The sequence below is a fragment of the Bactrocera latifrons genome, unplaced genomic scaffold (genome assembly GCF_001853355.1).
Source record: "Bactrocera latifrons isolate USDA-ARS-PBARC rearing strain unplaced genomic scaffold, ASM185335v1 scaffold_71, whole genome shotgun sequence".
Classification (NCBI taxonomy): domain Eukaryota; kingdom Metazoa; phylum Arthropoda; class Insecta; order Diptera; family Tephritidae; genus Bactrocera; species Bactrocera latifrons.
Genome location: NW_017537390.1, coordinates 352,156 through 377,819, shown reverse-complemented (window position 1 = coordinate 377,819; position 25,664 = coordinate 352,156). Strand labels below are relative to the sequence as shown.

Genomic DNA, 25,664 nt, shown 5'->3' with positions numbered 1-25,664 from the left:
GGCGTGGCAGTGGGCCGATTTTGTCCATCTTCGAACTTAACCTTCTTATGGAGCCAAGAAATACGTGTATCAAGTTTCATCATGATATCTCAATTTTTACTCAAGTTACAGCTTGCACGGACGGATGGACAGACGGACATCCGGATTTCAACTCTACTCGTCACCCTTTCACTTTGGTATATATAACTCTATATCTGACTCTTTTAGATTTAGGACTTACAAACAACCGTTATGTGAACAAAACTATAATACTCTCTTTAGCAACTTTGTTGCGAGAGTATAAAAATCCAAAGCTTTTCTCGGAAATTCGCTTAAAATTTTTAGAGCCTCTTTTTGCCATTTTTGTTTTGTTGTAACAGGATTGTATTAAAAAAAATTATTTTCAATTTATTTGAAAAACTTTAAGCATGCTCTCAAATAATAGTGGGCTATGCAACTCATTAATTAATCTTCAGAAAAATACCTCAGAAAACACCAGAAAGATCCCTACTTATTTGTACCGCTACAGCCTTTCCTAGAGGAGTGACACTCACCTAATCTAAAAGGTAAAAGGAAGATCTCGAAATAGTTCCTTCGAGATATTTTCATATGGAATTATTTCTTTTGGGCCAATTTATATTTAAGGTTTCGCGGATGAGTGGACGGTGGAGTACAAGACCGAAGAGCTGCGGATATATATACACAACTATCAAAATTTTACTATTTCCGTCAGTCACATTGCAACATTTTTTATTTTCTTGTTTAAAGTTGCTTTACAGTTAATTTTTTCCCACAACTAGGGGCAGTTTTAGTTCCAACAGTTTCAAAAAAAGTCTTGAAATGCATTAATAAGCTTTGATGGTATCAAAAATATTTTCTACCACAATCAGTGATATTATGGAAGGAGCCGTATGAAGGTTACACCTATGGGCTGCGATCAACGGACCAGTAAAATGGAACTTATGCCCTTCACAAGTAAACTAAAACTATCTCAATTTAGTCTTCTCTCGCTCGGTGGTACAATAATTTCTCTGTACCCCACGTCAAAATACTGGGTCCTTCAAACAAATATCGTCGTGTTACACCATATGCCATTAGGAAATTTCTAACTCTTGGACCACATTAAAGAAACAAAATAGTAACTGGAAATTGAATGGAACTCAAAGTGCGGTGGACACCGGGGTTTATTACAAATCACAACCGTCCGAAGTACTTAATATACTCCTACATCATTTGCCCCCAGGCGGATTTACTCGGCTAGTTCTGCTATCGCAATAAAGTATTGGGAGGTTGGAACCGGAAAGATTATGGAGATAGCGCCATTATAAACCAGTTAAACTTAAGACTTAAACAGATTATAATCTTCCAACGTTTGACTGATTTTTTTTATTTTTGGGTGAGTTTGCTATTGAGACGTGAAAAGAACAGGTTTGGTAGGGGAGGAGTATACTACCTCTATCTATATCGAAAGGTCCAAAATGGATTACGGTGTAGGCTCAAAGGTGTACTCCAATGAATTTCACATGTCCATTTCTATTCGTCTACTATACTCAGATGAAAAATTTTAACTCGCAGTATTAGATACAGAGAAGGAGTTCCACTGAACAACTAAGGGAGGAAACAGAAGGCAAATATATCCTATAGATGGCCATGCGGCATTACTTGTCTTATCAATATCACAGTTTAATTCCTGCGTAGTCAACAATTGCAGGAAGGCTTTCAGCTAATTGACCCTAATATAGGCTCCCGCCTACAGAAAGACAGACGACATGGCAGACTCTTTAGACGAGTCTCAGGCAGAGTTGATACCATACCCGCTGAGAACGATTAAAAGAGAGCTTTAAAGGTATTTTAAACTAGCTCAGAGCAAATGGAAATCAATAACAAGATGCAAGCTAACAAAACATATATCGTCCGTTTCATTTCCAGTAGAAAAAATTGGGCTGATGGTTCTGCGATCGACAGTTCCAACGGCGAAGTCTATATATGTACCATCATCAAAGAGTGAAACAGGAACAGAAGTGTAGTAATACATACACAGAACGCAGCTTCAAACTTAACAATTCGGTATTTCAGGCAGAAATTGTGAGCATAACAGATGCTGCCAAGTGGGCTTCTGCTCTAACCAGTCCACCATACCATACAGTCTAGTTGACAGCCAAGCGGCATCCAATGTCATCTGTAGCGCCAATACTAAATCTCACTTCGTTAGGTTATGCTCGATAGGCAATTACCAGACTTTTAGTGGGAAATTAATATCCTCTGGCTACTCGATTATATATGTAGAAATAAAAGGAAATGAAAGGACTGGGGACGCAATTTCCCTAAGCTTCCCAGGCCATTACCTCCTTCAGGGTTTATGTGAAGCAGTGTTCCCTGGAGGAACATCGCAGGTATTGGAACACGAGCAACACAGGACATTCCGCAAAATTACTTTGGGGTAGTGATGGTGTTGTACATACCAAAAACCTCTTACTCCTAGGCAAAAAAAAAAAAAATGTGAAGCTGGGGTTAAAAAGGAATGAGGTTATTAACCAATTCTTATAAATTGTTGCATAAGGCTTAAACCGTTTACCACCCGAGAGCACAATAAGCTTAATGATGGCCTAAGTACGACAATCAGGGTCCTACGATCTGTTGAAACAAATATTGTCTTGAAAACACCAAAACAGCAGAAAGCGTCTGACAAGCATGACCGCGGCATATATTAATGATATGAGGAAGGTTAGAAAAGAAACTTGTACCTTGGGATTTCACGATATAGAAACTTTAAGTCAGAGTAGGTGAGCTTTAAGTATTGAAATATTAAAAACCAAAAATAGAAACATTTACTTGTCATAACTTTGAATCAGATAGTAATTAAATTCTTTTTTTTCTATACAAACAATCTTTCAGAAATATTCTCAGAAAATAACAAAAATCCGGAAGTAAAACGAGCAGTCCGTCTGCCTTACTTTTCTTACTTAAAAATAAAACTTTAATGTAACTATTACATGCAACAATGGACGCGGCGGCAGATTTGTCAAAAAAAAAAGGGAAGTTCGCCGCATATAATACTGACTCTGCATATCCTGAGTCAATTATATTTCATTAAAATGAGTGGAGCAACGGCACAGATACAGCTTTTGTATAATGAAATACAGTTGTCGCAACAACTACAAAAAAATCTTGAACAATAACACTACAATTTTTTATTGTAGTACACCTTTTCTGGCAGCGTTTTCGCAACCACATTTCCATAGCTACGAACACAAGGGAACACTCTCCGCCGCCGACGCTTAGCTCAATGCGAAATACTTGTAATTAAACGCAGCGAAGTGAAGCAACATCCGCAATCGGCGCCGCCGCCACAAACACCAGCAACACTATCAGCCAACGCTTAACTTCCGTCAGCCGCCACCGCCACCACCACCCTCGCATTACCTGAACTTCCTTCAGTCAACATTCTGTTTCGTTATTCTTCTTATGTTCTTATTATTGTTATTCTCTCCTTTGCTGCCCCGCGGCTTAGTGGTTCTTTGCCAAAGCTCCGCTAGCTTGGCTGCCGTAGTGAAGTGTCTGCGCGCTTGCTGATATCGAAAGGTGTTGCTGTCTTCGCGCCTCGGTTGCGGGCGGGTGTATATTAGTTTCCGGTGTGGCTGTGTTTTTACTTCGTCATCGGCGTTGGTAGAGTATGAGTGTGTAACGAATATATCGCAGCGTCTTTTATAAGTATGTCGACAGTTATTTGTATATTTGTAGGTAAAGTGGAAGCTGTGGCAGCGCTTTAACGAGCTTAGTAGTTTCTTCTTTACTATATTTTTGAGAAAAAAAAAATGTGCTTGGCATATATATTTTTCAATGTAACCGGTGTATTCGGCACTTTCCGAGGCTTATGGAAATATTATTGTCATTAGAAGTAGTATTATGAAGATTATTCGATTTGTGTAATATTTTAAAAAATCGATTTTCGCATATCGTTAGCTAACGGTGTTACGACTGCAACTAAATACTTCTTCGAAAAATAAACATTTTTCCACACTGCAACCACATTCGTTTTACTTGGGTGGGACGGTCGCCGTTCCGTCTCGTAAAACCGTTCGGAATTTCTAACTAAATTATATTTGGGTTCCGAATATGGAGCGGCTATTCCAGGCTTTGTTCGTATAAACTCTGTTATCATCGTTATGGTATTCGATCAAACTCTATTTAAGAGGTGTAGCAATGTAAATGTGATTACTGTATTATGTTGTATCGTTACCTTATTTTAATGTTGCTCAAATAAGCAACCCAAATGTAATTTTTAAAACTTGTAACTGGCGACATGAAAGCGAGAAAAAACAAAGAAGAGTCAGTTCGGACGCAACCACGAAACGAATCAGTCTTCCTACAGAGGGGATCCAAGTAAAAGTATTTTCTTAATAGCCTTTGTTTGACAAATCACGCGTGAGTCGTATCATGTTATTTTAGTTCTGAATTCTATCGCATTTCATCATGGAAAGACCTCAACTACGTTTACAAATTGTTCAACTTTATTGCGAAAATTCGCGATCTGTAAAAAAAAGTGTTTCGCGGGTTTCACTCAAATTATAGTCAATTTAGTTGGCCTACTGAGCATTCTTTTTGCAACTTGAGACCCAGAATTTACGATTCGATATTATCCGACCGAATAGATCACATTCACACGCAGTGAAAAAAATATAGCAGCCGTAGCTGAGAGTATATACGACCACGGTGGAGAACCGATAAAAGCGCCGTTCGCCGCAATCACGAACGGAACGACTTGGCGCATATTACGTCGAGATCTTAAAATGAAAACATACAAAATACAGCTTGTGCAAAGACTGAAGCTGCTTGATATCGCTTCGCTTTGTGGGCTCTCAAAAAGCTCAAAGAAAATCCGACGTTTTCTAGCCAAATTTTGATCAACGATGAGACCCATTTCTGCCTCATTGGGTATTTTTGGCGAAGAGCAACCTGAAAAGATTGAATAGCTGTAATTTTGTCGTGAAAAGACAACGATTTGGTGTGGTTTATGGTTCGGTGGAGTCATGGGTTCACATTTCTTCAAAAATTATGGCGGTGAGAACGTAACCGTCAATGGCGACCGATGCCTGAAACTGAAGCTCAGGATCTCGACGACATTTGGTTTCAAGAAGACCGCGCAACTTCTCACGCATCGCATCAAATTTGACTCAACGGATGGACTATCTGGTCAAAATTTGCAAAATATAGTATTCAAAAAATAAATGCCAAAAAATGTTCTTTCGAATGGTAATAAGCATTAAAATCTAACAAGACACAAAGATTATATCTTAGTCTATAACTAAACCCTTATTAATATTTTCCCATAAGAAGGCAATGAGTAAACTATTGTCTCATATACAGGGTTTGTCCGGAAAATAGGATTTCCGCCGCGACTGTACTTCGGCTGTACCTAGCTAACGAATGAGCGGCTGGTCAGTTGTCTCCGAGCACCTTCAGAGTCAGGACAAACATTTTCGCGCGACGTGTTTCTGTGAGTGGTTCAAGCTGAAAATGCAGCATTCGTTAAAACAGACGTACGCGATTAAATTCTGAAGGAAACTCAGTAAATCTGCGACAGAGACGTTTGATATGATCAAGACTGATATTGCTTTACCAAGAAGAGCTTTGTTTCGGTGGCACCAGACCTTTTTGGAGGGCCGGGAAGGATTTGCAGACGAAGGCCGTGCTTGGAGACCTACGTCTTCGACAATCTGACTCGTGTGTTTGAACCCAGATGTCAAATTTATCGAAATCATGACATCGTGACGAAGCCCTTGAATATGCGCAAGGTGTGCGCGAAGGTGGTTCCAAAAGTGCTCACTGACGGCTAGTAATTGTGGCGAGTGGAAGTGTGCTAAGAAAAATTTACATTTGCGGAAGTGACCCCCAATTTTTTAATAACGTAATCACAGGTGACGAGTCGTAGATCTTTGAGTATGATCCCGAGATAAGGAGGCAATCTTCCGAGTGGCACACGCCACAGAAGGCATGCACCCCAGCTCTCAAAGCTATTCCGGAGAATGCCTTGAGTGACGCCTTCTATGCTTGGAAATCGAGCTGGCAGCGCTGCATCGACCTAGAACGGGCCTATTTTGAAAGTTTTTAAAGAATTATAACGATGTGTTAATACATTTTCTTAAATCGCCTCAGTCCTATTAATTTCCGGACAGACCCTGTTTAGTGGAGCTCTCGAGTCTCTGCTAAGGCGAGAGAGTTGGTGAAAAACAGGCAGGACTAAGTTAGCCTTTAAACAGAATAACGTAAATGTAAGAAATGCATGTTCTATCTTACTCGTAGTTTTAAGGCAGTCTAAATTGTACATAATTTTCTGCTCTAAAAACAGATCACCGATTCTATGGGCTTTACAGGTGCCCATTAAGAGTATATACTAAGCAACTTATTGTTTGGTTTCCAGGCCAATACATTATTAAATGAAGAAAGACTTTCAAGGCAAATAAAATATAATAATAGGTAGTAGGGTGAAATCTATGGAAGTAAAGACCACAAATAAAAGTTGTATTATTTTTTTGATGATGGCTCTTGAGGATGGCACTTTTCATTAGATGCTTTAAGACATACTTTTCTGAGGCCAAGGTGACAAGAAAGTATTCATGGAAAGGTTTATAACAAATTTCCAAAATTTAAATACGAAATTACTTTAAATCCCGGCGCTTCACTACTTCACTTCAACCAAATCAAGCCTGCTTAAGAGCTCCCTTGCGAATATTGCACCAAAGCTCATACACAAATATGTTTCTTTTAAAATAGAAAAAAATAAATAAAAAAATAAAGCTACAACAACAACAACCCAAAGCAACTATAAATATTGAAACAAAGAATCACAAGTTTACAGGAGTTTTTGCTTTTATTGTCCACCTCATATCGCTGCAACACTTCAACGCCAACGAACAAGACACTTAAGTGCATCCTCCGGACGAACTTTACATTGCGCCTCACGCTCCACACCAGCAGCGTCGAGTAACTCACTCACCTGCGCCGGTTGCTGCGCCACTTCACCATGACGACCGCCACGCCAAGCGACGACAGCCAACCAACCATGTGAGGCAAGTATGGATGCAAGTGAATGAGGATACATAATATGCTTATTGCAAGGAACTTGGGGAGAGTGCACATATATGTGTGGTGTGGCTTAAAGTTTGCCGCACGCCGCGAAAGGAAAAGGAAAATCAGAAATCGGCGAAAACAAAGCATGAGTGAAGGATTGCTGTTGGATTTTGTTGTTGCTGTTGTTTGATTTATTTTGCGCTGCATGTTGCATGGCGGCTTGTAGTGTATTTATTTCAAGCATCATTCATTCAATCATTCGTGGCGGCGCGCTGTGAGATTTTGTATGTATGTGTGTATGAATTTTTTTCATTTGTGTATGTGTGTTAGTTTACGTGTGCATGTGTGTTTTTTAGTATGTATACAGCTCTCAATTCATCCATCAACTAAAAGCAACCCGATGTAGTAGCTGAGCGTTTACTGTCCTGCAACTTTGCTTTAGCCAGGTTACAGATAACACACACATACGCATACAGAACCCTTGTGGGCCGTATATGAGTCTTCAAAGAATCACTTACACWTACATACATATGCGCTTACATACAAACACTTCAATTTAAAGGCTTGCCCCACAAGTGTATTTCGAGCGTCAAAAGTCCAAGTGGCAACTATTTGTACATGCCACACACTACATACGTATATATTTAATGCATATATCTATATACATGTGAGTACATACATAAATAATTTCCCTTGCAAGTCTATTGCACAGCTAAAGCAAATGCTGTGCTGATGTATTGTTGCCACCAGCTCACTCAAGATAGATATTCTTGCTATCAGCTACACGTGTGGTTGCAACTAATGCCGCACACCTACTTTTATATGTCAATACATACACACATACATATATGTATATGCAATGCATGCATTGCCGGAAGTGTTAAAGGATATGTTGCACTTGTGTTTGCCGCACACACACACGCACGCACATTCGGTTTGTTGCATTCATCACATGTCCCCTCGGTTTGTCCTTTAGTTTGCGGGTGGCTTACTAATGAATGGTTCGGTTTTGTGACGATTTAATATTGACAAACACATTTATTGACTTCCCCGGAGAGTGTGGCGAGATTGCAACTTACTCGAAAATGAGCTTTGAAGTTTGTTGTTGCAGAACTATAAACATATATATGTATATGTGAAGGTTTGAGTTGAATTTCAGAAAATAGTTGTAGTTCAGTTCCTAATTGGCTAAAGCAGTTTTGAATGCACTTTCACTCTATGAAATGAGAGCGAAAACAAAAACACCATTTTCTTAAAAGTCCTTATGATTAATCTCGCAATAAATATAATATATATGAAATACTGTCTGAAGAGACATCCAATATAAGAGAAGTATTAAGATATATGACTCTGAGAGGGCACAATAAACCTAAAGTCGCAGTACAATCCTCGTCTATATATCTTACTCTCCAACTGTCGACTAGTGAACACAGATTTTACTGCGAGTAGGTTATGGTTTCCTATTCCACAGTTCTTTTGAACCGCTCAGTCAGTTACTAAAACTTCTGCGTCAAAAAAAAAAAAAAAAAAAAGCTGAAGAGTACGCAACCTGTAGAGTCAACAGTTTTTAAATACTTCATCCACTTGGATAAATGTATCCAAATGTGATATCAAAGTACATCTGTTTGATCTCATGGCTGAGACTCTCACTAATTTGGATCTTTCATATGTAGAGATTAAAGCTCTAACTATCACATGGTTTGGTGGGCTATTGACGTCCGGAACGTTTTCATAAATTGAATTTGTATATTTAAATTTATATGCCTAACCTAAAAATACACTAACTAGTAGGAAATTTAATTAATATTGAAGGACGTGATATTGAAAGATTTGAAGGACATGCAATCGGAAAAAAAGTTCTCCTTGCCAAGTAAATTTTTGGCTGCAAACCAGTACTGCTTGTAATAAATGCAAGGATTTTCTTAATACACCTAACACGATCTTTTAAAATATCAGTATTTCAAATTTCTTGACACCTTTATTTAATCATGACATGTTATTAAGAAATTAACGTTATGAAGGTCATCAATAAACCAGTTAATTTAGACTTGGGTTGACTATATTTCTTTGATGATCCGTTAAAAGGAAACGTTTACTAAATAAATAAAATTTAGAACTTTTGCTCCGATTTTCGTCTAATCCACTGAGATCGTATATTATCAGTTGACTGATGCAGAGACTCAAAATTTTAGAAAGCCAATGGAGCACACTAATACCTTGAGTCAGGAGAACAAAATTTGAAAAAAAAATATGGTTTCATTGGCAGCAAGAACTTATAAGCTTTCCTGCTTCAACATCAACACATTTATTGAAAAGATAAAGTTCCACAAAATTAACTTTCAACTTTGTAAAGCGAATCAATAGAAATAAATTTAAAATTGATATCGCTGGACTTTTTTTTTGATAAAATGGAAGATGTTACATCTGAAATATTTACAGTGCATATGGTTTGCATACAGTGGCAGTCAATGAAATATGATTAAGGTAAGATGTATCACCCATAACATCAACAAATCTTTATATAATACGCGTCAGTTAGATTTGTTATAAGGTGATTTCAATCACAAAAACCAAGCTCTGGGATACTTTTTTGCACTCCATAATTCAATATTTCCTTTGCTCACATATATAACTCTAAGGGAGTTGTTGGCAGGTAAAAATCGTTGCAGAAGAGGTTCATTACTGAGAGGTCTAAGCTTGGTGGAGAGATACATTGGCCGAAACTCTCTATCTATTGAGGCTACTGAAGTGTTTTTTAAGCCGAGGTTGCTGACATTAAGGTAACGATAGATTTACCTTCCTAAAATGCAACCATCTGCATAGAAGTGACTACCAAAACGGCGATATTAGCCTTGAGCTCACCAAACGTGCGTTCAGGGCTGGTTGAGGTTAAGTTATATATGACTAGTAAGTATGGGTGCCAGATCACAACGGAATTCCAGGCAAATGTGAAGTTGATGAACTGGCCCCGTTATCAGCAGAGAGGAAACGGGTCAGTACTTCCCTCTACTATACTTGTGTGTTTTGCCACTGAATAACTGGGCTTCGCAAGATCTTGGTCATGGGTTAATGCCCGTCGCAAGATTATATTGACCCAAGATCGATCGTAAGAAGTCGAGTGAGCACTTTACGCTTTTACCTTTTGGCCCAAAATCGATTGTAAAAGAGCCAGTGAGCTCTTTACCTTCAGTAAGGCTAGCTTCTCCCTAGTACCAAATTTGGACGCCAGCTGCGCAAGCTGTATTAAAGAACACGAGGTTTGTTGACTTATAAATTCGAATACAGGAGCTCTATTTTTATGGCTTAACAAAGAACTATAGCTATGTAGTAGTCCCAGTGCGATCTCTGGATCAAATGATTTTGTATATATAGCGATGTTCGTCGATTAATTTAATAAATTTAGAAACCATAACCACCAGCTCTTGAGGCAAATAGCTTCACGTAAATGGCGTATAACGCTCAAATAATACTCTTTGTTGACAGTTTGGCCCGGTGGACGGAATTCATACTCTACCACGATAATCGAAGGAAACTTGACCTTGGTTTTTGAGCGACTCCGAGTGGTTTTTTTGGTTTCGGCTTGTCTTTTGCACGATATTCGCTCGATTGATCGGTTGTTTCGGAATCATAAGCATAGATCCAAGTCTCATCTAGAGTTATGATGCGTTTCATTTTCATTTTGATAGTCAAAAAGCATTGTTTCACAGCTGTTAACACGACGGTCTTTTTCGAAAAAAAATTGATTTTTTTGCATTACATTTTTTTGCATTACATACTTTTTGCATTACATACTTTTTGATTAAAATTTGTCACTCTTAAGGAATAGTATAACGTATTCTGACTTACTTGAACTATATTTTATTATTTATTTAATATATTAAACACTTATATAATCTTTTTGCTAAATTAACCATACTAATTCTATTTTATTATCCGCCGCTGTATGCAAATGTAATATTTTATATGAAGCAGCGACCTCTGCGCTCAGCAGTGTTGAATATCCATTAAAATCAACCTTTTTGGTGCAGACAACGCAGCCCCTTTAACTTTACACCACCGCAACTGCAACAACAACAGCAAAGCAAAAGGTTTTAGCGAAATCCTCCACTTAGCTGGCAGACCAGATGCAGGTGGCAGCATCGAGTATTTAGATGACTATTATGTGCCGGCAACGCAATAATAACACGCAGTTACGTTTGCCTGTATATGTGTGGGTTGTGCGCGTGTGGTGTTGAATGTGCGCCGTAGTGCTGCGTTTGCATTTGGCAGCGTGTTCGTGCGTAACAAATTGAAAATGAAAATTTTCGAAATAGAAATTCCAAATGCAGCAGAGCAGAACGCAGCAGCCGGAGCAGCAGCAAACAGACACGCGCACATACATACACATTACCTAAGGCGGCGAAACAAAAACAACAACAATAACAGTGCTAATGCTGTAGGTAAGCAAACTGTTGGCCATAAACACGTTTTTGCCATTGAATGTTGTGCGGTGTGAACGTGCAACATTGCATTTGCAGCAATAATGACTGGCGATGGCCAAAGCGCAACTTGTAAATTCATCGTAATATGGTAAAATGTTGCTTCAACAGCAACAAAGAACCTGTATATCTTGGCGGCGAGTCACAACAACAACAACAAAAAACCTTTACAAATTGGCGAAGAGTCAAGAAATCGAAAATCACAACAAAGGATGCTGCAATTTAAATTATGAAAGTCGTTGCTTACAAATGTTGCACAGTGCTGACGCTTAAGGCGAATAGACGTTGGTGCTTGCCACAAACTGTACTGATCGAAAGGACGCTCTGATATTTTTGGTGATTAGAGTTTTGGTGGCAAGGTCGAGTGTTGCATGCTTAGTGACTTTTATTGTGGCGCTTTGGAATATGCAACATACATACAAATGCAGCCGACATTAGCAATTAATGACGCACATGCAATGTGATGTTGCACGTTAAGTAAGTTCGTAAGTATGGACGTAAGTACGCGATTAAGTGAGTGCGCAAGTGACAACATGCAACAAACTGTAATTAGTGCGTTTGTGCGCTACATTTGTGGCACTGTATCTATTGTTGCCACATTGAACAAAATTAAATGCCTTTTAATGTCCTGCGGATGTATTTAGCAGCGCACACCCACACGTCGACACATCCACGCACACATGTGCAGTAGCAAGTGCTGCAAGTTCAACAAAGGATCAGCAATTAGTGTTGACTACGCGACTTTATCCTTGCAGCAACATTTAACATGCTCTGACACTAAGCGACATGGTGCAACACATGCTTAGTTGCACATATAGAGCTTTTCTTGTTACTACAGACGACTTTTGTTGTTGTAAAAAGTAAAATGTTAGTGTAGTTAGAAGATGGTGGTCGAAAAAAATGATCACTATTTATATTTAGTAAATGAGGGACATTAGTGCTGGTTGTAGCAAGGACGAACACGCGTGTGTTCATATTCATATAAATGTCGAACTAATGTCCAACACGCCAGAGGTAGGTGTATTTACTCGCCACGCTACATTTCTGCATATAGTTATATCAAAAATTTTGTCTAAACATGACTGGTAGCTTGTTGATAGTAAAAACTTAAATTAGTAAAAAATAAAGTATAGGACCTGATCAAATTTGAACCGGACTGACAACGAACACAAGAAAAAAGTTAACTTAAAATCGGAGGAGCTAGTTCGAGTCTACACAGAAAAACAGACTCAGCTGGTCATGTTGATCAATTAGATATATATTACATAGGGTTTCCGTCTTTTGTTTCGAGGTGCTACACACGTCGTGACAAACTTAATATATCCTTTTCAAGATATAAAAAATGCGTTTCCACGTTTTAAAGTCACATGCAACCCAAATACCCAAAATATTATGCAAAATGATTGTGTCGATTCATAAGGGATGTTGAGACGTCTCTCTGACTTTTCTATCTCAATCTACTATGTCTCTTTAATTTGTAAAAATGTCTGCGAAAAATCGAATTTCAGCTTTTTTTCTTCTGCCAAGTTCTATGTTAAGCTTTTAACTAAAACACGTATTTTTGTTTTTCTCTTTAGATGATTTCGTAAGGAGTTATCCTGCTAAGGCGAGCCGAGAAAAAACATCAGTTCGATTAACAATATCAAAAAACCGATTTGAAGATCGCTTCAACAAAATATCATCTTTTAGTCATCCTTTAAGAAACTATTTAAATTCTACCGCGAAGTTTTTCCGAAACATCAACACTTTAACTAAACCGAATTTCAAAATCTACAGAGTAGGTTGCTGCCAAGGTCAACGCTTAAACTCTCCTGAAGAAAGTATTAAACTGAAGTGGGAGTAAGCCATTTCACCCAACAATATTCGAATCTATACCTTGGAATGCTGCTTCAAATAGTCACACCAGATTACATTTATAGACAGTAAATACTAAAAACTCATGATTTTACGGAATCGGCATTATATCATCTATTGAAATCTTGAACTTTAATCAAATATTGTCAATCTATCCAAAAAGATGATACATAAGCAAATAAACAAAAAAAGGCATGTTTTGGTTTACAAAAATTGTAATACTCTTTGGAGAACTACACATGTTTCTTTTTAAGACAAAATCGATTGTGATATATAGGCAAATAGAAACAGAACAAATAAAGAACAGATGTAACCGAACATTTCATACTCTTGCAACTTGCTAGCACCAAAACCACGGAAATATCTCAAATACAAAGGTGTGTGAGTAATATGAGGCCTAGGGCAAGTTTTCGTTCGATTTTTAACTATAAAGTCAAGCAGAAATTCGAAAATCTGTCTATTAGGTATATGGGACGCAGAGAAGTATTGATCTCATGCAATAAATTTTTGATATACAGGCGCACAATTATTATGAGAGAATTCTCACCGAATTTCTATAATACATCTCACAGATTGATCGATATATTCGATAAAAGTTCGCATTTGGAAACTGGATCTACATATTCGGTATCTGTGGACTTTAATAGTTTGGGTCCGATTTGGAAGCTTTCTGATCATAAGGTTACCTACTATACTTTAAACGCACTATTCGGGTCTTCTTGCGATACATTCATTGATATTTGATTTGTATATTGTTAAGTGAAAGAATCGGATATAATTTAAAATTGTGCTAAATGAGAAATAGGCGTGGTTATAGTCCGATTTTGCTCGTTTTTATACTGTATTATAAAAATCTCAAAATAATATTTTATGTCGAATATGCTCGATATCGGTCAATTTTTTATTATTGCTTAATTGGTTTGGCATACTCGTATTTGTACACTAAACTTATTAGAGCGAGGGCACGCCCACTTTTTCAAAATTATTGCATGCCTCGCACAATAGTATTATGCATTCCCGGGCAAAATCATAAGATTTTCTTACACAATTGGAGATATTTACAACTTAAGGCGCTGTTCAAGCAGTTCTATAATGAAAATTTCTTATTCGATTCGACGCCTGTGACCGATTATTTGACCAAAAACACTACTATACATAAGCCCACTTTTCAACTGGGAAAGAAGGTCCCAAGTAAGCATAGCAAAATATGGCTGGCATAAAGGTATGTTAGGTACTGATGGCTTGAAAATGAACGATGGAGTTGGTGCGGGAAATACTGTCCAGAGTTAGGCTCATGCAGACTGGCCCCTCGGCGAGTATCGTGGTGGTTGTTGTTAAAACCCAAATGCGGGAAGAACTGACTTTGTCAGTTGAATATGGAGTTGCATTGCAACAGGGTACCGGACTCAAAGTACGGCAGAGGTTTTACCCTACCAAGGTGGTTAGTATGTTCATTCCACATTCGTACCGCATATTGACCAGAAGTGGCTTGGGAAGCATGGCAGCAGTGGAAAAACCAAAAGTAAAAAACTTCACTTCTACTGGGTGCCAGGCCACAAAGGCATCGAGGGCAATGAAATAGTGGACGTGATTGCCAAGAATGATGTACGGCTAACTTCCGAAGACGTAACCAAAATTCGGAAACCCATGCTTTGTCTATACGACGATCTCGACCAAAGCAAGAAAATCAAAATCCGATCAAGCTGCCTGGGTGCAAAACTGCAAAAGTCATATATAAAACGGTATACCAGAAGTACACAAAATTCCAACTGGCACTCGATAGAAGAGACTGTAGGAACATGATGGGAATACTAACTGGTCACTGTCTGGTGGGACGACACGTCTAGAGCAAGGCGCCTGGGAAACAAAAGATAATATCTTACGCTGTAAACATCTGGGGTCCACACGGTATGATACACTGGAGTTTTCGGAAATTCGCGTCAAGCGCAGGCATCCTAAAGAATTATTACTTATCTTCGACCTAGCAACTTAACTACATCTGGTATCGCAAAGGATTATGGTCTATACTTGGCTTATTGGCCTTCCTATGTAATTAATCTAAACTAATCTAGAAGAAGTCGAATTTAATTGGAAATAAAAATACGGACAAGCTTCTAAGGGAGCAAAGTTGTGAAAAGAACACTCAAAGCACGAGTTCGTAATTTTTTATGCTTCTTCGATTCAATGGGATTTCGGGTATATAAAAAGATCTAAAGATATAATATATAATAATGATTTCACTTACCATATGTACTGCAAGAGGTCTCGATCTGTGTCCGATTGCCGATGAACCCTGGAGGACAAGAAAATTAGCTTTAGTGACTTCATTTTGAAATATATCTTAAGATTTCTAAAAAATGCTAGTTAAGAATTTCTACGACGGTATCTTATGATGAAAACTATCTTAGACTCGGGAAATATTGCTGAACGACCCCTAAGGGACGAAATCAAAACTATAAATCGACAACAAAACTTCCAAACAAAGCAAACAACATCCTTCAACACCGCATTCACCAAAACTATGACAAAAGCTACTCTGCAACTAAGAGCGCTGAGGGAGCAATGTTGCCACATGAAGTTAGTTTGTATGCCTAAGCTACATTTACGAACTTCTAACAATTTCGAATATAATAATAACAACAACAATAGCAGCTTAGTATATTTAACAACTGGAAATTACTATTGAGTGTTGCTATTGTTGCTAATGTGGCACTGAGGCACATTTGTCGAATGGTCACCGGTGGATGTGAGGCAAGAAGGCAGTTCAAGAGTGAGAATGTGTGAGTGTTTGAGAAAATTTGTTAAGCACAAATGCAGCACCGTATACATTTACACATCATCCGACACACACACAGAGACATGCGAATACAATGACACGGAACCGCATGCATCATGCCAATGAGCTGCATTGTGTGGCATGGCTTCGTGACTTTTAAATAGTTTTGTGTGCAGGCGCAAATGAATGAGACGCTGTTGCAACAATTCTTGGCTACGGCTTTATGGACAACAACAATGGTTGTTGTTGTGCCTAATAGGTATTTAGTGTTGTTGCCAAGGCTGTGCGAGTGCTGGTTGCAAGATTTATTATCACATTAAAAGTTGTTCGAGCAAATACTTGCGCAAATAGTTTTCGACGCCGAAAGTTGCACAACACACACACTCACACATATATCTACACATAAACACTTGGGTACAAAACTGTGAAAAGAACACACTAATACTTGCATATGTTGGCATTAGTTGGCAACCGAGGAATGCAGTGCTGGCCATTTTATTGCGGTTGTTGTTGTTAGTTTTAGTTGCATTATTCTCATGAGTATGCGTATGTATGTGTGTCTTCTGTGGGTTTGTAACTGAGATACACTTCATTCTTTATGCGCCCACTTGTCCTTGCAACTTTTCGACAAAATGCAATTTCGCCTAAAGTTGAATTTTGATATAGGTGTAGGTGAGTGTGTGTTAAGTCAACAGCCGAGTTCGAAAGTGAGAAAGTCTATTTTTGGTGACAACAACTGTAAACTTATCCCACATAAGTGTGGAACAGCTATTAGATTAGATTGCTCAAGTTATACATGTGTAAAATAATAGAACTAAGATACTTGGGTTTAAGGGGCACACCTAGAGTGGAAATAAAATGAGTAAATTTTTAAAAATAATACACTGAATTCTTAAAACTCGAGGCTTCAAAAAGGTTTACAGTTAAAGTTTTAGTCCAGTCGATTTAGCCATTTCCGTCTTTCTATCCATACGTCTGTCTATCCGTCCCTCTGCACATACGCGAACTTGTCCCTTAGTCTTTAACTAATAGATCTGGAAATTTGAACACTGTATTTTCTTCCTAAGAAGCTGCTTATTTGCCGGAGCACCCGATATCGGATCATTACAATATATAACTGCCAAAGAAACTGAACTATCAGAATGAAGTAATTGTATGAACAATTTTTTCATTTGACGATATATTTCAAGAATCTTGGCATTGAACGCACCGATCAAAATCAATTTCTTGAAAGGAAGGGTATTATAACTTTGAAAAAGGTCGAAATCCTTGTAGCAGTACAGGACCTTTTTTAGCTTATGGGAATAAATGCTCAAAACAAGACAATTTTAAGGCTTTCGCACTGAGTATGCCCATTAAGTTACATGTAAGCCACTATAAGGACTTTAACTGAAATACTCAACAAATAAACAAAACTTCACATTTTCAGTACTTAGGAGCTCTACCAGCTTTCGTTGGATTTAAAAAATGTTTGGTCATAAGATCGCAAACACTAAATAAATTAATCGTGCAAAGTTTTGTCCCGTTATATATCTCGATTTGTGTACTGGAAACTGAACGAATCATGAGGAATTGTACTATATGGAAAGTAGGCGTAATTGTTGTCCGATTTCGTCCATTATCACAATGTGACATAAGAAGTTATAAGGAATGCCATATGCTAAATTTTGTCGAAATCAGTTGGTCCCGAGATATCGGATTTCACCTAAAAGTGAACAGTCTTCTTATAATTTTCACACCGCTTTCCATAGAATCCTTTCATACAATCTCGGTGGTCAGATTTAATGCCTCTGGCGTATTTAGTTATTGATTTATTGCGTTTCTAATAGTTTTTAACAGTACCGTTATATAAGAATAAGAAGTGAGTGAGGTTATCCTTCGCTTTCAGCCATTTTCACACTGTAGAAATTTTTATAAGATTTATACTCGGCGAATTTGGTTGTCGTAGCTTAACTGGTTTAGGAGATACATATGTACATTAAACTTATTAGGGCGGGGCCACGCGTGCTGTACCAAATTGCAGTTTTATGTCTTAATTTAGTGCTTAGATATGGCACTTTATATGTTTTATTGTTTTGGTTAATGGCGATTTATGGGCGTGGCAGTTGTCCCATAACGACCATCTCGGAAGTCGATTGTTTTTTTTTTTTTGTTTTTGTAATAACCCACATACGAAGTTTCATCGAGATATCTCCATTTTTACTGAAGTTACAGCTGGACGGACGCACAGTCAACCGGATTTCAACTTCTTCTCATCATCCTGATCACTTATAGGTACATGTACTTATAACCCTATATTTATCTCCTTTAGGTTTAGGTGATACGTACAACCATTAGGTGAGCCAAACTATAATACTCTGTAGCAACTGGTTGCAAGAGTATAAAAAACCACGCTAAAGCCGCGGAAAACCACGATGATAATGCTCAATCGCATCGAGCAACAATTGTGACCGAATTTGAAGCCAAAACCGCAATAAATACCATTGGTTAACCACCGCATTCACCAAATTTGCCTTCGTGGGATTTTTTTGTTGTTTCCCAAAACTGAAATTTCCGCTCCGTGGAACCCGTTTTCAGTCGATCGAAAGGATACAAAAAATTCGCTAAAAGCCATCCCAAAAAGTGGTTATGAAAAAATTTCGATGACTGAAAAAATCATTGAAATAAGTGTGGGGATTTCGGTTTTATTTACAATGTATATTTATATAATAATATCTGTGCCCAAAAAATAAGGTGACATTGTATTTATTTTGAAAATTCTTTATTTATTCTTCCAAATCAATTTCATCCCCATCAAAGTAATCCCCACTAGATGTAGTACCGTTCCGGGATGGCCTTCAGTTCCGTCTTCGCTGCAGCTTGAATCTCCTCTATTGTATAAAAGCGGTGTCCCCGGAGCAGTCTTTTGAGCTTGGTGAACAGCCAGAAGTCGCACGGCGCCAGATCAGGTGAATACAGTGGCTGCGGAACGATATGGATTGAGTTTTTGGCGAAATGATTATTTAATGCAAATTCTTTGCTCAACAAATTTCGACATCGCAAAMYACGAAAAACTCACTTTTAGCAGCTCACAAAACGACACGTATCTCAAACACTAATGAATATTTTAACATGAAATTTAACATAAATGTGACTGACAGTACTACCAACCTAAAAAAGAATATTCAAATGTCACCTTATTTTTTGGGACGTATATTTAGATATACTTTTACTCTTACTGGGCATCATTACGAATATTTCTGTCACTACAGCTGCAACACGTGCCTTAGGCTCATTAAAACCATTTTATATAAATAAGGCAAGAGCCAGAGGTACATTGAAGAAATTCTCACACACCAATTTTACTACGATCAGTTAACATTTCTTAGTCCCACTTTTAGGCGTAAAGAATTGGATGCAAAATAGTCTTGCAACCTCATCCACCATCGAGTTCATTTTACCTTTTCAGTCATATTAGATTTGAAATGGACCAATTTATAAATAAATGAATGTATAATGTAGGAAAACAAGATTGTGATCACAACGGATTTAGTAATATAATCAATAGAGAGTTGTAAAGAAATATGACTTGAGTCCTTAAAATTTGTTATCGAAATAAAAGATTTGAAAACGTTTTATTAAAAAAAAAGCAGTAAAATGTATTACCTAAATATTAGTAGTTAAATTTTCTTACACACATTAAATTATATTGTATTCCTCTCTTTATCTTTTTCCCATCCATCACCACCATCACTATATTATTCTATGCCCTTTTTAAATCAACATACCAATTTTTTTCAGTGCATTGACAAGATGTTTACATGGCCACAGCTAATGCGGATACTGATGCTGTGATGTCTTAGCCTGGTAATTTATTTACAGAGCAATTAGTTATCAATGTCGTAAGAGATTATCGGGTTAAAGTGTAATAGTCACTGCAGCGGCTTAAACCAGACACATGGATGTGGCCGAATGTGGCAAGCTGCAATTACTTAGGACACTGCAAAACTGCATTTAAGCACCCAAGCTCTCCAATGCACGAGTATATGTAGCATATGTATATTTGTGGAGCAAATACTTGGCAAAACATGAGGATGTACTTAGCAAACATAAAATCGATTAGATTTCGAAAGCGGTTCATGGCCAAACCTACATGCTATGGAGACACGCATACTTAGATAAAGCAAATATGCAGATATACATTGATGCACAAGTCCTTAAGAAAGCTAATGAGTTGGCATGTGATTTGATTAGCCAGTAATTACGCTTTTGGATTGATTTTAAAGACTTGCAATGATTGCAAATTAAGCTGGGGGAGTATTAGCTTTCGAAGAAAACCACATATCTGATGTTTCAAGATGAGTTTCATAGCCATGACCATATAAAGGGCCTTGCCGGCATTGAAAAAGTATACTATTAATTATGTAAGAAGGTTTTTCATAGTTTTATCTCATTTTTGCAGACCCGGCCGTCATCTTTTAGTTTCGACTTAGGCATAAAATAAATATGACCCAAACCAGGTGCTCTATTAAACTATATTAAGCATATAACCTTCTACAGACTTTCTGTTTGGTGGAAGGCGCTGGGAACGGCGGAACGGCTATACTCGCGACAAATTGCCGTATTTTCAACACCAGTAGCTGGGGTCCCTACAAATCATCCCAACTATGTCACTGAATATTGGTGCATAATGATTCTTGGGCAAAACGAAGAAGGTCCAGCGAACTCTTTGGACACTGTTCGGTCGGGACTAATGCTTATCTTCCACGATGCCTGAATCTACTGTTTAGAAGAAGATCAGGTGGAATCGTCTCAACACCTCTTCCCTGGATGTTCCGTTTTTGCGAGGCACAGTCACCTCGGATCTCATACTATGAGACATACGGTTAAAATAGCGAAAATAAAAATAAAACACCTAAGCAGATTTTCGATAGGTTCTGGGCGTTTTGCTGCTAGCTGATATCCAATGACAGGGGTTTTTCTTTTGGCATCACAGGTGAGAAATCAGTCAGTTAACTAAACCAGTTAACCAAGGCATAAAATAATTTCTGATGTGTTCAAAATGACGAGCAGAAAACGAAATATCTCCTGTCCTCAAACAAACAGTCGTCGGACTCGCGAATAGGCTCCCACGTCACTGTTGACAGTCATAACGTCGAAATCGTATTTTATTTCGTCTATCTTGGCACCAGTATTAACACCACCGTGTTGTATTTAATTCTTATTTGCACAAGTACTCATTATTCACTGAACTTCTCATAATATTAATAAATTTCTTAACATAACATTTTAGATCACCTTTGTTTATAAAACTTAGAAGAAAAGAGCATATTTCAGCTTTTAAGGACTAAGAAAAGTATGTTACTCGGAATTTTATAATATGTAAAATCTGTATATTGCTTTTTTATTTGTATTGATTACTTAACATTATTTTTAAGACGAACTACCAAAATTCGGTGAAAACTGAGAAAGTGACGAAGATTAAATTCTTTTTATGTACTTACATACGTACTTATGTACTTAATGAAATAAGCATGGAAAAGTGATGAAGATTATTCTGCCTTTCTTATAGTTTTTACATATTTTTTGCCAAAAAACCAAAAAAATATTATTGCTTCAGGCGCCTTACAAGCACTTAGTGCGGGAGAAGAAAATGGAAAATTGAGCAGCTGTTGCTAAGTACTTGTTGTTGGTAATCCATTATAAGTTCAGTTTTTTTTTGGAGTTTTACTTTGTTTGTAATTTTTAGCATTTTACGCTTTTCTTTCGGTTTTATTTTCATTCGTTGTTACAATTTAATGTTTTCGTCTAGCCGTTATAATTCATATATTCTGCCAAAGTTATTCAAAGCGAAGTTTGAAGGTTTTTATAGTATATGTATATAAGCGCTAGTGGAAGGGGAGATCTCATCCGACCTAGCGTTGAAAAAGTCGATGAAATTATGGAAAGGATTGACCAGGACCGTCACATAAACAGCCATGACATCGTTAAGAACTTAACATTCATCATTAAACAGTTTCGCACCATTTAGAAAAGGCTGGCTACAAAAAGAAGCTCGAGGTTTGGGTACCACATGAATTGTCTGTGAAAAATTTAATGGACCGAATCAAAATCTGCGATTCTTTGCAGAAACGAAATGAAATCGAACCATTTCTGAAACGAATGTTAACATGAGACTAAAAATGGATCAAATGTGACAATAATGTGGGAAAATGGTCATGGTGCAAGCGTGGTCGCAACGTCAGAATTAACACCTTGAAAGGTTATGCTGAGTGTTTGGTGGAAATGGAAAGCAATCATCCACTATAAGCTGCTCCAACCTGGTCAAACGATTGATTCTACATTATACTATCAACAACTGACGACAACTTGGCTGGGAAGTTTTGTTGCTTCCACCATATAACCCTGACCTTGCACTATCGCACTATCATTTGTTTCATTTGGTTCGACCAAAGCAGACCTCCATTAATGGAGTTAAGTTGGCTTCAAGAAAAGCCTGTGAAAATTACTGTTAGCAGTTTTTTGCCGAATAACTAGAAAAGTTTTACACTGATGGAATAATGTCTCTAGCGGAAACGTGGTCGACCGAAATGGAACATATTTGGTTCATTAAAATGTACTATAAATATAAAAAACAGAAGTTGAAGTTTGTTTTGAAATATGAAAAGACTTTTTCGACTACCCTATATTAATAATCAAATTGTGTTAAAATAGCTCGAATCAGTTCTAAGGAAAGAGATTTCGCCCATTGTATAACATTACGTTTTGAAGCCTTTCAGAAAATCTAGTAACTTAACCCATATAACCTTTTTTATGGGGAGTGGTTATTATTAAATTTCACTTATTGTACAGAGTCGGAGAAGATACCGAATGAGCCAGTAATCCGATTACGCCCATATGCTGTGTATGTATATAACTCTATTATCTATCGCGATAAGATTACAAAAAACCGTTGGGTGAACAAGGAACATGTACGAGAAGTATAAAAAAAAAAAAAAAATACTGAACTACCGTAATCCTCCTCTATAGCTAAGTTCTTAAGTCAACATAGCTAAGGTGGATGTTTTCTTGTTCATCTAGAGAAAATAGCCTAAAGTTATAAACTTCGGAAATCAAGGTCTTCAAAAACACAATTATTCATAATATTTCCGAGATCGAGATCATCTTTTTAAAAATATGTAACCAAATACAGGAAGAAAGCTCTCAAACTCTATATGAATGTAAAAAAGCTCGAGACAATAAAAACTCAGAAAAACCTTTGCTTAAGGGCTCTATTCTCCGGCAGTAAAAATTAAGACGATTTCCGTTTAGAAAACTCCTTTTCCCATATGAGTTTATACGAACTTTCCACGCCCATAAAAAGGAATTTAGAAGGAAAAGTAAGCTCTCAGTGGATTAGTACCTCCATATGAATGGGATCCGAAAGTTTAGAGATATTTTCATTAGCTCTTAAAATGGTTATTTGGAGAAAAAATATTAACTCTAGTACAACAGATACATGTACACAAGATCTCTATAATTATATTCAGAAAGAATTTTCTGTTTTGTTTACCTCATTCTTCTCAACTTCGCTTTCTCGATATTTGCACAAATTGCTGGTCAACTTGTAGAGCAACGCTTTACCTCAATATTCTTAAGTGAAATGCTTTATAGCAAAAAAGTCCGCCCACTTCATCAGCAATTTAAAGTTGCCACTAAGCTTCCGATTTGTCTTCCACAGCGCCCAAAGCACAATTCAACTCTAGCTGATGAGGTTATTTGTTCACACTATCCTTCCGTTTGTGAGTTCCAGCCCTGCCGCTGCCAGCAGCCACATCCTTTGGACAGACGTTGTCTAAGGAAAGTGAGAAATTAACAACAAAGCGGTCATTAAGTTCTTGCGCTGGCTTTTAACATTTTTCTCAAATTCATTTCGGCTTTCATTTCTCATTTTTCCTTTTGTTTAAAATGCCGCAGTAGTTCTCTTCTTCTTCTACATTTTGCACTTCCTTTCGAGTATCTCAAGTTTCGCGCCTCTTAGGTGTATGTTTGCCGCTAAGGAAAATAAATTATTTTGATAGCGCTTATCCTCACTCCACTCCATGCTGGAATTTTACCGTTCTTTCGTAGCAGCGGCAAATTGTTAGTGCTCTCTTTCGCCCACTTTGCGTTTTAGCTCCTTTTTGTGCTGCAATTCATGATTAATTGCAAAGAAATTATGAATTAATGATGCTCGCTTAAGTTGGGCGGTAAGCCGGGGCGTATACGCGATTTGCACGGCTGTCGCTGCCGAGCGCACTTGTGCCAACTGTTTATGCTTCATTTGTGGTGAACAAAAGGCGTCAGAGGCAGTGATTAAATATAAATTTAGCTCATTTACTTTGAAGAAAGTGCGCAATGTATGTAAATAAGCAGGCGAAGAGCAGAGACTGAAGAGCAAATGGGTTAAACGACGAAATGATTGGAAGCAAAAAAGAGAGATGCGTTAATGAGCTGGCCAATCTAAATGGCAGGCTCATATTTTAACTATTTTCCAACGGCTTGAATTAAGTTAAAAAATATATAAGAATTATAGTCCTCAAAAATACCTTGGTGATAAGAATTTGGATGACATTAAAGCTTAAAGTAAAAAAACAAAAAATGTTGTTGGACAAATTGTGAAATTGCATACCTCAAGAGGTTCTTTTCACCCCACTACTTACAAAATGAAGCTAATTGAACTTACTAAAAGATGTTATGAAGCATAGATTACGTTTTGAGAGACCTCAGTGGAAATTCTTCAATCATCACCATTTTTATTTTATGGAAAACATCTGGTCAAGGCCTTTTACCTCTAATACAACCGTCCAAAACGAGTTCAAGGAGAATAATAAATGGTAGTCGAAGAAAACGTAAGGCATAACCTTGACTAAAGATCGTCTTCAAACTGGTGCCTTCTAAATTTTGATACATTTATTCAATTATTCTGACCATTGTTGTGTGTTGGGTTTGGGACCGCCACGTTAAAACACATCCCTAGCGAAAAGGACACAATAGCCTCGGAAGAGAGACCCTTCTTTTGATGACGACCCCTGCAAACGTGTTAAGGATTACGATTTAAAGGCATGCACCTGGAATATCCGGTCCCTTAATTATTTACATTAGGAATGTGCCGCTGCCCAGCTGGTTGATGTCCTCGTACGAGTAAAGACTGACATTACCGGCGTCCAAGAAGTGCGATAGATGGGACAAGGACTGCAGTGATCTTATAAGGGAGTGAAAATTCGGTGTAACATTCGTGGTGGGAGAGACTCCGTCGCTGAGCTATGCCATTCACCCTGGTGAATCAACGTCTAGCCAAAATCCAAATCAAAACGAAAGTTTCAACATAATTATCAATGTCAAGATTGTGCTTAGGGACTTATCGCCAGGGTGGGCAAAAACGATGAAACAACTCCATGGGCTGAGTATGAACGAATTCTTCAGGATCCGAAATATGGTCTCTATACTACTAGATCATAGCATAAGGAAATTCATCAAGCTACCTGGCTGTTTCGTATATCTTGGAA

At 37.7% G+C, this 25,664-nt stretch overlaps 1 long non-coding RNA gene across 2 annotated transcripts in view; it reads right to left on the bottom strand.

The window, feature by feature from the left end:
• The window catches only part of LOC108976001, a 424,947-nt gene that overhangs the window by 159,685 nt on the left and 239,598 nt on the right, over nucleotides 1–25,664 (bottom strand). For both annotated transcript variants that reach the window (XR_001993910.1, XR_001993911.1), the window contains one exon: nucleotides 15,628–15,675. This is a non-coding gene — a long non-coding RNA (uncharacterized LOC108976001). The remainder of the gene's footprint in view (nucleotides 1–15,627; nucleotides 15,676–25,664) is intronic.